This window comes from Poecilia formosa, unplaced genomic scaffold (assembly GCF_000485575.1).
Source record: "Poecilia formosa unplaced genomic scaffold, Poecilia_formosa-5.1.2 Scaffold43, whole genome shotgun sequence".
Lineage (NCBI taxonomy): Eukaryota > Metazoa > Chordata > Actinopteri > Cyprinodontiformes > Poeciliidae > Poecilia > Poecilia formosa.
In genome coordinates this window covers 1,990,272-2,002,409 of record NW_006799982.1, presented here as the reverse complement: position 1 = coordinate 2,002,409, position 12,138 = coordinate 1,990,272, and the positions used below count along the sequence as shown (strand labels likewise).

At 37.4% G+C, this 12,138-nt stretch overlaps 1 protein-coding gene across 23 annotated transcripts in view; it reads left to right on the top strand.

Annotated features, from left to right (window-relative positions):
• The window catches only part of ptprdb (protein tyrosine phosphatase receptor type Db), a 221,713-nt gene that overhangs the window by 45,627 nt on the left and 163,948 nt on the right, over positions 1–12,138 (top strand). For all 23 annotated transcript variants that reach the window (XM_007551700.2, XM_007551701.2, XM_016671248.1 and 20 more), the window contains exon 2: positions 5,671–5,696. The gene's annotated coding sequence lies outside the window, so the exon portion shown is untranslated. The remainder of the gene's footprint in view (positions 1–5,670; positions 5,697–12,138) is intronic.

Here is a 12,138-nt window from a genome sequence, read left to right as displayed (position 1 = left end):
CCTGACAGTGAGACAAAAGCCAGAAAGAGGGGGAGAGTTAGTCTTGTAGTGGAGAAGAAACTGTTTTCATTTGACAGCAAACATCTCATCGCAGCTGACTTGGAACGCTCGGATATAACTGCTGTCCCTATTTGAGTTGGACAAAATCATTGTTTCCTTCGCTGGCAATCACCCTGATATTATTGCTCTGTCATCTTTTATTCAGCATGCCAGCAGCGACTGTGGCCTTTTATGAGGAAATGGGCGAGGAGGATACACAAACACACACACACCTAGCGAAACGGTTTAAATACAGGAAGATAGAAAACCTAAGAGGAGGCTTCTCAGTAGACAAATGCTAGTTTCAAGTATGAAGGCTTTATTTTCCTCTGACTATTTCTGCACTTTAGACTAGGAAGCACCAACGTGACCTTGTTTTTTTTCTGGCTGTTTAAATTTCCGAAACTTTCCCAGTGTTTTGTTTTGCTGATGTAAAATCATTTTAAAGACTACCAAAAACAATGCCAGAGTGACCACATTTTCCACTGACTGTACAGCGCAGCGACTCACAGCCCTAACGCCTCCCCCACCTGTTTCTGCGGCATGTCGATCACTCCTTGCTTGCAAGAATGTAAGTAGCACTATACCCATCAGTCTCATTAAAGTGACAATGTTTTAACTAAATTCTGTAAAACCAGCTGACACTGACACATATTTCAAACCCCTCACCTATTTTTGTGTTATTTACTCCCCTTTTGTCTATTTGTTAAAATAAAAACAAACTGGCATTATTATAACTCTAATAATGAATAAATACATTGTATTATCTCAGGAGCTGTATGACTAAGTATTCCTTTCAGATTTAAATATTAGTGATTAGATGATGATACGATGTATTTATTTTTTTTCAAGGCTGACTGATACGAAAATCACGAAGGATTAGAAAATGTTAATGAGCTGCCAAAGCAGATTGTGAGATTGTCTATGCATGAAGCACATTCTGTGCAATGCATTTCTCTGGTCTTGCTCAGATATCCTTTTAATTCAACTTAAAAATGAAAGATGAGAGGGTTACCATTTTAATATTTGCTATGGTAAATGTTTATTATCGTTATATATTATTAGTTTTGTTAATTTGAAATAATCCATCCATAAAACACAGAATGCACTGAAAGTGAGTGAGTTATATTCAAACCACCAATGTGCAGAAAGTGTTACACGTAGCTGAACTTTGGACTTAACAGCAGCACATCAAAGATTTTTTTTTTTTTGAAAATATTTTGTCCTCACTACACGCAGACAGAAACTACAGGCTGAGCTGTGTCTTACAGCTGCTACTGTTACATGATATTTTTATACCCACCCACTTTGGGAACCTGTGTGTTAATACTGCGGAACTGCTGTGTTGTTACTCAATATCATACAATTAGAATCTCATACTGGCCCATCTCCACTGCACTGTAGAATTGAAACCCATAAGGACTGGAGTACAGCAGAGAAGAGTCTAAGAGGGTTGCTGTGTTTAGCTGTGCCATCTCACCTTCTTCAAAGTGAAAATGAGAAAGTATTTTTGTCTTGTCTATGTAAAAAAAAAAGTGTCTAGAAGTTTGGGAGTGAATCTTGGTGTGATAAAACACGTGTTTACTTTGTGTGCGTGTCACAAAAGAAGACGGGTGTGTGTTTGTGTGTCAGCATATCTAATTGGCTGAGACAAGCAGGTGTAAAACAGTAATTAATGGCACAACTGACTGACTTCATTATCTCCACGTGAGCTTCTCATGCTGCCTGAACACACACGCACGCATACACACACACACACAAAAACCAACATAGAGAGAATTTACGTAAACGTCACAACGAACCCCTGTTCACTGTGTGCGCAAAAGTATGTGTGTTTAATGGTATAATAGCAAAGCGGTGCAGATAAGTGGACACGATCACTGCGCAGGTCGCCGCTTGGCCACTCGAAAACGCTCATTTAGCTTTCAAATGGACTCATTACTAATGAATCGCAAGCTGCTTTAGAGCAGGCTGAGCGCACAGTAATGGTTTGGCCATCTTCCACAATCCCAGGCCCAACGCGCTCTTCCACGCGCACGCTCGCACTGACAGAGATTGAGAGCGAGTGTCCAAAAGCTCCAATTACCTTCACGTCCATGTAAGAGAACAAGCTAGAAAGCTAATTACATATAACTCACATGCAAGACGAAAAACGATCAAGCACCCACACTTTCCTGGCAGGGTAATTTGTTGCCAGAAATAAAGCATTCTCGTGTTTTTGCGATTGTTAATGTTTACAACAAGCTCGTTCGAGAAAATGCGCCTGTGTCATTGTGTTATTACCATAAGTCATTATTACACCCCCCTGAGCCCAATAAGCTTTATTAAATCATCAATAAGACTGTATAATTTAATGATCCCGGTTTTAGCCAGATTGATTTACACTTCAGTGCTCTGCCAGGCCTGAGCGAGATCAAATGAAACTCAATGCCTCCAAATGCAGCATGTTGTCATCCAGTAATTGGAATAAATATGCTTTTTTAACTACTGCTAAAGCGCATTCCCCTCATAGTGGTTTGCCAGGACGAACATATCACTGCTGCTCTTTCCTGCTCTGGTGGGTGACTGAGTGAGTGAGATGGCAGTGATCGGGCAGAGTAATTTGACCTAATGAATATGTCGACAGCCTGTTTCTTTCTCTCCCCATTAAACACTGCTGGATTAGATTTACTGTGCTTACTCTAACAACTTAAAGACTCCATCAGTACGGCACTTTCCACTCTCACAAACACATGCACACACACACACACACACACACACACACACACACACACACACACATACGCATACACGCACACAGATTGGCCTAGCTCAGTAGATCAATGGCCTCTTGGTCAATGTCTCCTTTGGGAGGGTTATCCATCAGCTCCTCACTAATGAAACAATCTGATCACCATGTCTGTGTGTGCGTGTTTTATGAGAGTGTGTGTGTGTGTGTGCGTGTGTGTGTGTATGTATGCGTGCTCTCATGGGTGTCAGATTGGTTTTAAAGCACATGGATGTAGTGTCATGTTGTTGCTTTGTAGGTTAATTACAGCTTGTACTATTTTAAATACTTTAAACCACTTGCGCACTATACTCATTACAAATATATTTTACAAGTCTTCTTATGAAGGTTGTGGGAGAGAATTATTTGTAACCAACATGACATTTGTTGTTGTTGTTGCCAGGTTTCGGAGCCACTTTGCTGAAGATATTAACGAGGGATGCTATACTTTGTGGATCTGTGAACTTTCACTGTAAGAATATTTCTGTCAGGTCAACAAGACCCAGCCAGCGCTGAATCGGTTTACTGTTCCTCAACACCGCCAACAAGTGTATTGAGTAAACTGGTCTTTGCATAGATTAGAGATAAAGAGATCCGTGCTTCCAATTTGTCAGATTTGCCACAAAAATGAGTGGATCAAAGCTACTAATACCGCCATCCGGGAAAAAAATCAAACACTTTGAACACAACATCCCATGTGGTGAATGTCAGCATGACCTGCAAGTGCACTCTGGAAGCTGACTATACCCAAAGCTTTTTATCTGCCTTCGGTGGAAGGATCATTGTTTTTTTATGATACACTTTATTTGTACTCAGTCAGGTTTTCAAGTTTCCAGCTGGAAATTAACAACTCCCTGAAGTTGAAGCTCCACCAAATTAAAGGTCTTTAATCAGCTGCGAGTTTATTATCCAACATGGCTCCCACACATCTGAAGCATACAGAAAAAAAAAACAAAAAAACATTTGTATTTCCTCAAGCTATATTCACACTTATGCACAATATCATTTTGTGATCATGTGCTTTTACTGTTTGATTTCATAGCATATGAAGAAATGCAATGATACCTGCCTTTATGACTAACCAGTGTTGCAATTTGCAAATTGCTGTAATTTTACAGGTTACAACTGTGATCAGATCCAATGTGATGTTGTTCCAATATACGAGCCCAGGTTTTTGGGATAAATTGAAACACAGCACTGGTCCTCCGTGTTCTTTAGACACTTTTTACTTCACTTTTGATGTAATCTTTAATATTCTGACATTAGAACGTTATGGTTTGGAAAACATTTGATGGCCCACTATCTTCATAAAAAAGCCAAAATTATTTAGTATTTTTTTTACTGTGTGGAGGTGGTCATACCTTCCAGTCTGTTGGAGGCATTCATTTTGTATTCTACACCTGCCCATTAAAGCCCACCAAGACAGTTTGATTCTTCCTGTGCAGTCTAGATTGTTGTGACTGCACAGTGTTTTAATAAAGTCTATAAAAGCCTCATTCAATGAGTGGCACCAAATACACCCCCAAATACACAAAACAGTGAGTCAGTTTAAGACCAGATTTTTTAAAGTTACATTTGTTCTTAGAAACTACTGCGTGTGGAGATGTGTATTTTTTCATTTAAGTAATCATCTGAGACAGTAAGGACACTGGGATCCACATATATCCAGGCTGATAAAATGATTTTAAGCTATCTCTATGGACATACCTTTTTTATGTAAAGCAAATCAATATGTTACTATGCATTAATTACCCATAGTTATAAAGTCTTGCTATAATGCACTTCAGCAGCTAAAGTTGGAAGATTTTAGCTCAAGGTTGTTTATGTCGTCTTTGCATGAAATTATATAATTTTAATTTCCTTCCAGTGGAACCTTTCCAATGTATATAAAAAGCACTGTATACGGCATTTGCTAAATAAAATAACTACTCTGTGTGCTTTTAAGTTCTCCTCAGACTCTTGTTAGAGAGTGGTACATTCAGTTTGTTTTGTGACCTTTTCAGAAACTAAGTGGCGAGGTACATCTAATTTGTCTGGGAAGGCAGCAATATATTTCAAGTAGGGTCTGCAGCATTTCAATGGGAACTTTTTTTTTTAAACTTTCCCGGTTTCCATGATTCAGAGAATATATGAAGGTCACTTTAGTTTTCTGTGTATCTGTTTATTGTTGAATTGTTATTGAGTAATTGAGTCATGTCTTTTTCTAAACGTTCTGTTTATTGTGGCCAGTAACGGAGAGAAAAGCTTAAGGTTTTTTTTCAGTTGCTCTGAAATTACCAAAAGTTGGACGGCAGAGCAACAGTACCACTCTGGTCACAGCTGAATTTCCACCCATCATTGACTTCAATTTCATTTTGGGCTTTGATGATCTCTTTGACTCAAACCGAGGCTCCCAGAAGCATAATGGTCCAAACACTTCACGAGGTGTTTCTGAAACAGATAAAGATGGCTATCATAAAGCTTCTTGAAAACATTAAATGTACTGAAAATTTATAGATTTTGCTTTTGGAATAAATTAAGCAAAGCCTCTAATAGCAGGACGGACATGAATGAAGTGGAGATATTGTCCATTGAGTATTGTTTTTGTACAATTAATTGAAAAAAAACATTAGAAACAAGAGCAACAATTACATTTTTTAAATGCATTTGATTATTTAATGTTTTCTGTCTGAGTAAAGGCCTAACTGTCGATTATGAACACCTGGTTTATGGAAATGCTCTAAAATTGAACGAAAGCATAGATAAACTCATCCTACTTTGTGAACTTTCCTTATAACTTGTTGTGTTGCCTCCACTGATCTAATTACAATATTTTTCCCTCCTTTCTCTTTTGTCTCTCCCCGTTTTGCTCCCTCTCTTTGCAGTTTGACGTGCTGAAGTGCTTCTTAAGGTAAGATTCCCATTTTTCGTGTTTTGCTTCTGTTCTTCGTACCCTGACATTTTACCCACAGCGCACCACATGCCATCAACAGTCAGTACAGTGTGTGCGTGTGTGTGTGCGTGTGTGTGTGTGTATCAGTGTAAGATCTGGGACCTCGGAACATATTCTGCTCACTAAAACACAATAACACCGTGTTAAGATAACAAAGACACTGAGTGGCAGGGAGCTCCACCACGGCTTCTGATGTGTGCCGAACTGAATCAGAAGTAGAACACTTTTTACTGAAATACTTGCGACTCGTTTGCAATATTTTTCACCGTGTTTCATTTAATAGTTTTAAATCAAGACAATGGATCATGATTTTGTGATGTAAATCTGAACAGTGTTTGAGAGTACTGTGTTAAAGCTCATAAATCCCCCCTCCTGGGGGGTCTTAAAACCGTCACAATCTGTTATTCATAATAAGGTCCACCAGGGAAAAACAAGAGCCAAAGTAAAAAACTTTTTTCAGAACGCAATGACAATGGTAATGTTTATGGAGTGCAGTTTCCAGCTGTACTATATCTCACGCTTATTGCTTTCAGGCTGGAATGCTCTGTAATAATGCCAGCAGACTCACAACAGTTTCAAAAGAAAATTAAATCCACCACCGTGCTATAGACTGGCTCTGACCTTGTGTTTGGGTACACAGGGTTCCTTTGTAATATCTGACTGAAGCGTAACTGTGAGCCTGGGCAAACTGGGGTGTACATGTTGTGCCTTTTTCTTACTTTCGTTCGACAACCAAATGGTTTTAGGCTGTAGATGGCCGTTTATTTTAACTCCATTGTCTGTTTAACCTGCTGTGAAGCATGTTTACGAAAACAATAATGACAATTAGAGAAAATTGGAATCAATAACATTAGAAAAGCCCACATATTCTTCTAAAAAACACACGTTTGAATATTGTTGGAAAGTTGATTTCAAAAATTCAGTTTATTCCACAGTTTGTTTTTCAAGTGTTTTTCTGTTCATTTTGATGATATCGACTTTAGAGCTAATAAAAACAAAACAAATTCAGTTTCTCAGAAAATTTGGAATGCTATAAAAATGTTGGCATTCTGAAAAGTAGTTTCTCTATATACTGAACTGTGTTTGCACCAGTGCTTGGTCCGGTCTCACCTTGGATTAATTACTGCATCAATGCGATGTGGTATGGAGTGTGGCAGCTTGAGGATCTGCTGAGGTGTTGGGAAAAGTTGCTTTTACATCAAACTTCAGCTCTTCTACTTCTTGGATATACTTCTGAGATTTACTTTGAGGTTTATCTCTTGCCAGTGACACCACAGTCATTAAAGAAGGATTTGGTACTTTTGGCAGTGTGGGCAGGTGCCACACCCAGCTGGAAAAATTAACTCAGCATTTACTTAGAACTTGTTAGCAAAGTTTAGAATGGAGTTCTGCACAGAGTTTCCTGGTGGACGGCTGTGTTTGCTTTGGACTTGATAAAACTCACATAACCTCTGTCCCCACTGACTGTGAAAACTTCACACTAGATGTGATGCAAATTGAATTCTGTCTACTCATTCTACAATTCATCTGGATTTCCTAATGAAATCCAGAATTAAGCTTTATCTGAGACGGGGATTTGAACCGTGAGCAGCAGTCTAGTCCTTTTTCTCCTTATCCCAAACAGGAGACGTCTCACATTTTCTCTGGGTTAGCAATGGCTCAGCACACAGAATCCAGCAATTTTAGTTCATGTCCTGAATACATTTGTATATGGTGCCTCTTGAAACTCTGACTCTGGCCGCCTTATGAATTTCCCTGAGACTCTTGAATTGGCTTCAATACCGAATTCTGTCGAGGCTTCTTGTTGACATTTTATCTACGGGACAACCGTCAAGTCACCGGCCATCTTCATGATTGTGTTGGCCAAAACAAAACATTTCCATAAAAAAAGTTTATTTTTATTAGTCCTGAGTAAGATTAAAATTTTCTGAGAAAACTGAATTTTTGTTTTGTTTTGTTTATTTAAAAAAAAAACAATGATCATGCTTATTTTAACATGATTATTAAAATAATGATCATGTTGCAGAAACTAATAGTCCTCAAGACAGACATTTGGGGTTTAGATCCTGACCTTTTCCCTCTCTTTTCTTTTTGTCCATTTAGTGTCTGAGTAATGTGACTAAAACCTACAGAAAAAAACTTTTAAAAAAAATAGAGCACTCTAATGACTATGATAAATGGGTCAATTGAATCACTGAGAAGAAAATGCAATTTTATGATTTACTAAGATGCACTTGTGCATCAACAGTGGAAAAATAAATCCACTGCACTGAACAAAAAGCTACCAAGGAGAAATAGAATTGATGAAAAAAGTATTCTCTTGGTAAAAATAAATCGTATGTCTCTGCTTTTCATGCTTTCTTTTGGCATCAATGGTTTAAATTTGTGCTACAGCCCTTTTTTGTATCTCAACAAACCTAAAATGAATGAGCTCCAAGAACCTGGATGATGCGATGTTTTTTGTTTTTTTTTAAATCTTGGTTTTGTTACGGGTGCAGCATCTGCATGCAGTAGAGAAAGTGCAAGAAACCAGATAAAAATGCTGAAAAAGAATATTTATGAGCAAAATGAAACTCCAGGGACAAGTGAAAAGGAAAGGTGAGCATATTTATTCTTACAAGCAACGACTAAGTTTTCTGTTCGATCAGTCTAATTTCTGTCAGAGAGAAACAAATGATCACCTGGTCTCCTTACAGCCCATCTGCTGGGCTAACCCCACAGGAGGAGGAACTGGGCAGGTGCACTCATCATCTCTAAACGAGCCAGTCCTGCCGCATCGGTCAAGTTTGTTTAACTTTGCTTTAGGATAACATTTTGTGTTGGAGGCTTTATGTTAGTGTCTTTGTCCTGAAGAACTTCAGTTTCCAGGATTTAAGTGACAACATTTTCCTGAGCTGAGGGATTAGGATTCTCTGGTGAGGTGATTAGTGATAGTTCTGTAATAAAATAACTCCAGGACACTTAAAGCTTCCTTTTGTGAAGGTCTAGCAACAAGAATAAAAGCTTCATATCGATTTATGATAGAAATCGAGTCAGCCGTTTAAAAATACCGTTAGCTTTTAATATTGAATATAATTTTTCTGTGTACGGTTGTGTGAGCAAGTACTTTATAATTATAATTATTATTTTGTTTGTTGCAAAAGATGGCAAAGCATAGAAGTTGACAATTCTTGCCATAAAAGTTTTCTCCTGGGTTTTTTGCAATAATATTTTGGAGAAAAGCTTCAGTTCTTTGAGGTCAGAAAAGTATTGTGTCGCAAAAGTAGTTTCCAGGTTTTTGGTAAATTGTTAAATGTCTTTCAGATTAGGCTGATTGTTCTGGGGAGCTTTCTGTGGCTACACGTCCAAATGTGATAGAGGGTTCCTATTGGTTGATGTGGGGAATGAACAGAAACTGGGGGAAACGGAAACCAAGTGTTTGTGTGGAGAGTGATGGTCTAGTTTGGAGCGAAGGTAGAGATGGAAGTCTTGCAGGGGGAACAGACTGCACAGATGATGAGGAGCCTTAAAAGTTGCCTAGAGATCCAGAGTATCCCAAAAAATTGAGATGTTTTGTTTTATTGAAAGAGAGAACTAAGAGACTTTTTCTTGGACTGGCTGACAACATTCAGTTGCAAAAGCGTTGGAGACACTTCCAACATTTTAAATGCTGTTTGTTTCACAGCACTGTTGGGAGTCGAGGGGGAGCAAGAGAGATGTTGACAGTATGCAGACAAAGTGCAAATGTTTTTTTAAACATGGTAACGACCCCTACATCCTCAGGCGTACCACACTGCATGGAGGTCTGTGGCTCTCGAGGCGGAATCATTGCAGACTCAAAGCGGAGTCCACGCTGCTCACAGAGTTGGCGCAGTACGGCAAAATGTGTCGAAGTCTTAAGTATACAGGAACTGGCTTCTGGTTGGTTCGCTGCTAGTCTTGCATCAAGTATGATCTTTCTGAAGTAATGTAACAGTAACGTGGTTGTTTTTTATGGAATGTAGAAAAAAAAACACTCCAGTGCTGAACAATCAAAGCGGCACGAGACTTGAACACGTGACTTGAGCTCAAAACACAAAACACTACTCATATTTCCCCAAGAAAATATGAGTAGATTCAAGCAAACCAGTTAAAATGATTCCCAGCAGCTTTAGCTGTCCTCAGTTTCATAAAGTCTGAAAACGTCTGGAGATGGGCAAAATTTTGTTGCACTGAAAGGAATACAAAACTAAAGTAATGCTACATTAAAACAGAATAACAAAGTTGAAGCTGATTGTTCGACTTCACAGGTCTTTGTTGCTCTGTCCAAATCTGACCATTAAATAAATCGTCTATTCATGAGAATTTTACTAAACTTTAGTTTTCACTGCAGCACTGTGTTGTATATTTGACATAAATGGAAAAAAGATGCATTCTGTTGCTCTGCGGCTTTATTTAAATACTTAACGCTCTTTCTCTTGAAGGAATTCCCCTTCACGTTGTATGGCTTTGGGGCAGCTTTGTGTATAATTTATTATACTTCCTGATGCTCCAGATATATATTTTTTCCCTGCTTTATTCAAAATTAATATTTTACCATTCAAAATTTCCTTGTCGTGGTAATTTTTTACAGATATGTCTGAAAAGATTTAAAAGATTAAAAGCTGCTTTGTCTAATTTTGCACTGCTCCCCCCTGCTGAGGCTTAGAAATAGTTTGTAAGATATTCCCACTTTTGAAGTGTTATTAGCTTCAATGAATTACAAGTATCTAATTTGGCTATTCTTTCTAATGTTTGTACAGCATGGTTCTCAGTAATATTAATTACTCATAAGTACGGTTGCATCAGAAACACTCATATAAGATGCACTTTCCTTTAAGTCAACTTGTTCTCTGTGTTCATAAAGATTTAAGCTCTGCTGTTGCAAAATAGCAAAAAACACTTTTTCCATAAGAGAAATATCTTGATGCATTATTGACAATCCAAATTATAGCTGTCATGTATATGAAATGCCAGCAAAATCCTGCCCTAAAAACGAGAGAACACAGTTTAAAAGGGGTGATTTTTCTGTCTGCCCAACATTTTAGTAATCAATTTCAAAATATATACATATTAAAACATCTGCTAAGCAACATAAAATCACAACTCGTAGAGAAAGTTAATCCAATCAGTCTTCTTTAACAGACATTTGTTTAGAAACTGTTTCTTTCTTTAGATTGCTGACCAATCCTAACTGACATGAATAATGAAAATAAAGAAAGATTTTAGTAGAGTCAGTTAAGACTCTAATAGAGAGATTATGGAAATATGAAGTTTGGAAATGTGAAGTTTGGCCAAAGATGTTTTCAGTCAGCAGTGGTTTCATATTTTCATTCAGTCAAATTCAAAGTTGTGTTTTTGAAAAGGAAACATGCATTTTTCTCAAATATCCCAACTAGAGGAAAACTTCTATTCAAAATAAATTCAACTGCCCTTTTTTTTAAAATCAACTATAGTATGTAATCAACACAGAGATTTTTTTGTTTTTAAATGCTTATTTTTGTTGCATTTTGGGCAAGGATAGGAATAGGTTTTTGTGTTGTATTTGTTGCTTCCTCTCGGCCAGGACTCCCTTGAAAAAGAGGTTTTTGATATCAATGTTTTTCTTTTTTTTTTCCCTAGTAATATAAAAGGACAATAAAACCATTAGGAAAAATTGAGAAGTTCAGTATTTCTTAGGTGAAGGTGGATTTTCTTACAGGGGCTATTTGTAAACCATTAAACTATAAACAGAAGATATTTAAGTAATAAAATAGCCATGAAATTTGAGCAGTTGTATGGAAGTGATTAGAGTTATTCCAACTGTTAGTTTTAATAATAACATATATTTATTGGATAATAGTAAATCATCATCAAGCAAGTAGGGGAATATTAAAGTCACCATTTCAGTCTTGTGCAAATTTATGGTAAAATTTGACCCTGATTAGCGAATATTGTTTGTCATTAAAGAAAATTTTGTGAACTTTAAGGTGCCGTCTACTGCATCACTGTGTAAACTTATATATTGAAAATTGAAATGCAGGTTATGTAAATGGTAACGTTCAGAATTTTTCCAAACACGCTCTATGGGTGACGTTATTGCGCCCTCTACTGCGCATGCTCGACGTTTTCAGGTTGTTTGCAGTTCACACAGGACATCAAATACAAGTCGCATATATTTGGAAGTGTGAACTGTAGTGCCAAACAAAAGTCAGATTTGCAAAAAAATTGGATTTGGGTTACTTAAGGCTGCAGTGTGAACGTAGCTAACCTCAATTCTTCAAAGAAGTCGACTGAAAAAGTTTGAATGTTGGTTCAAATAATATTCCATTTCCCTTTACTACATCTAAGTGAAAAATTAATAATAATTTATTCATTCCAGCATTGTAGTGTAGTGATAAAAATCATAATATATATATATATA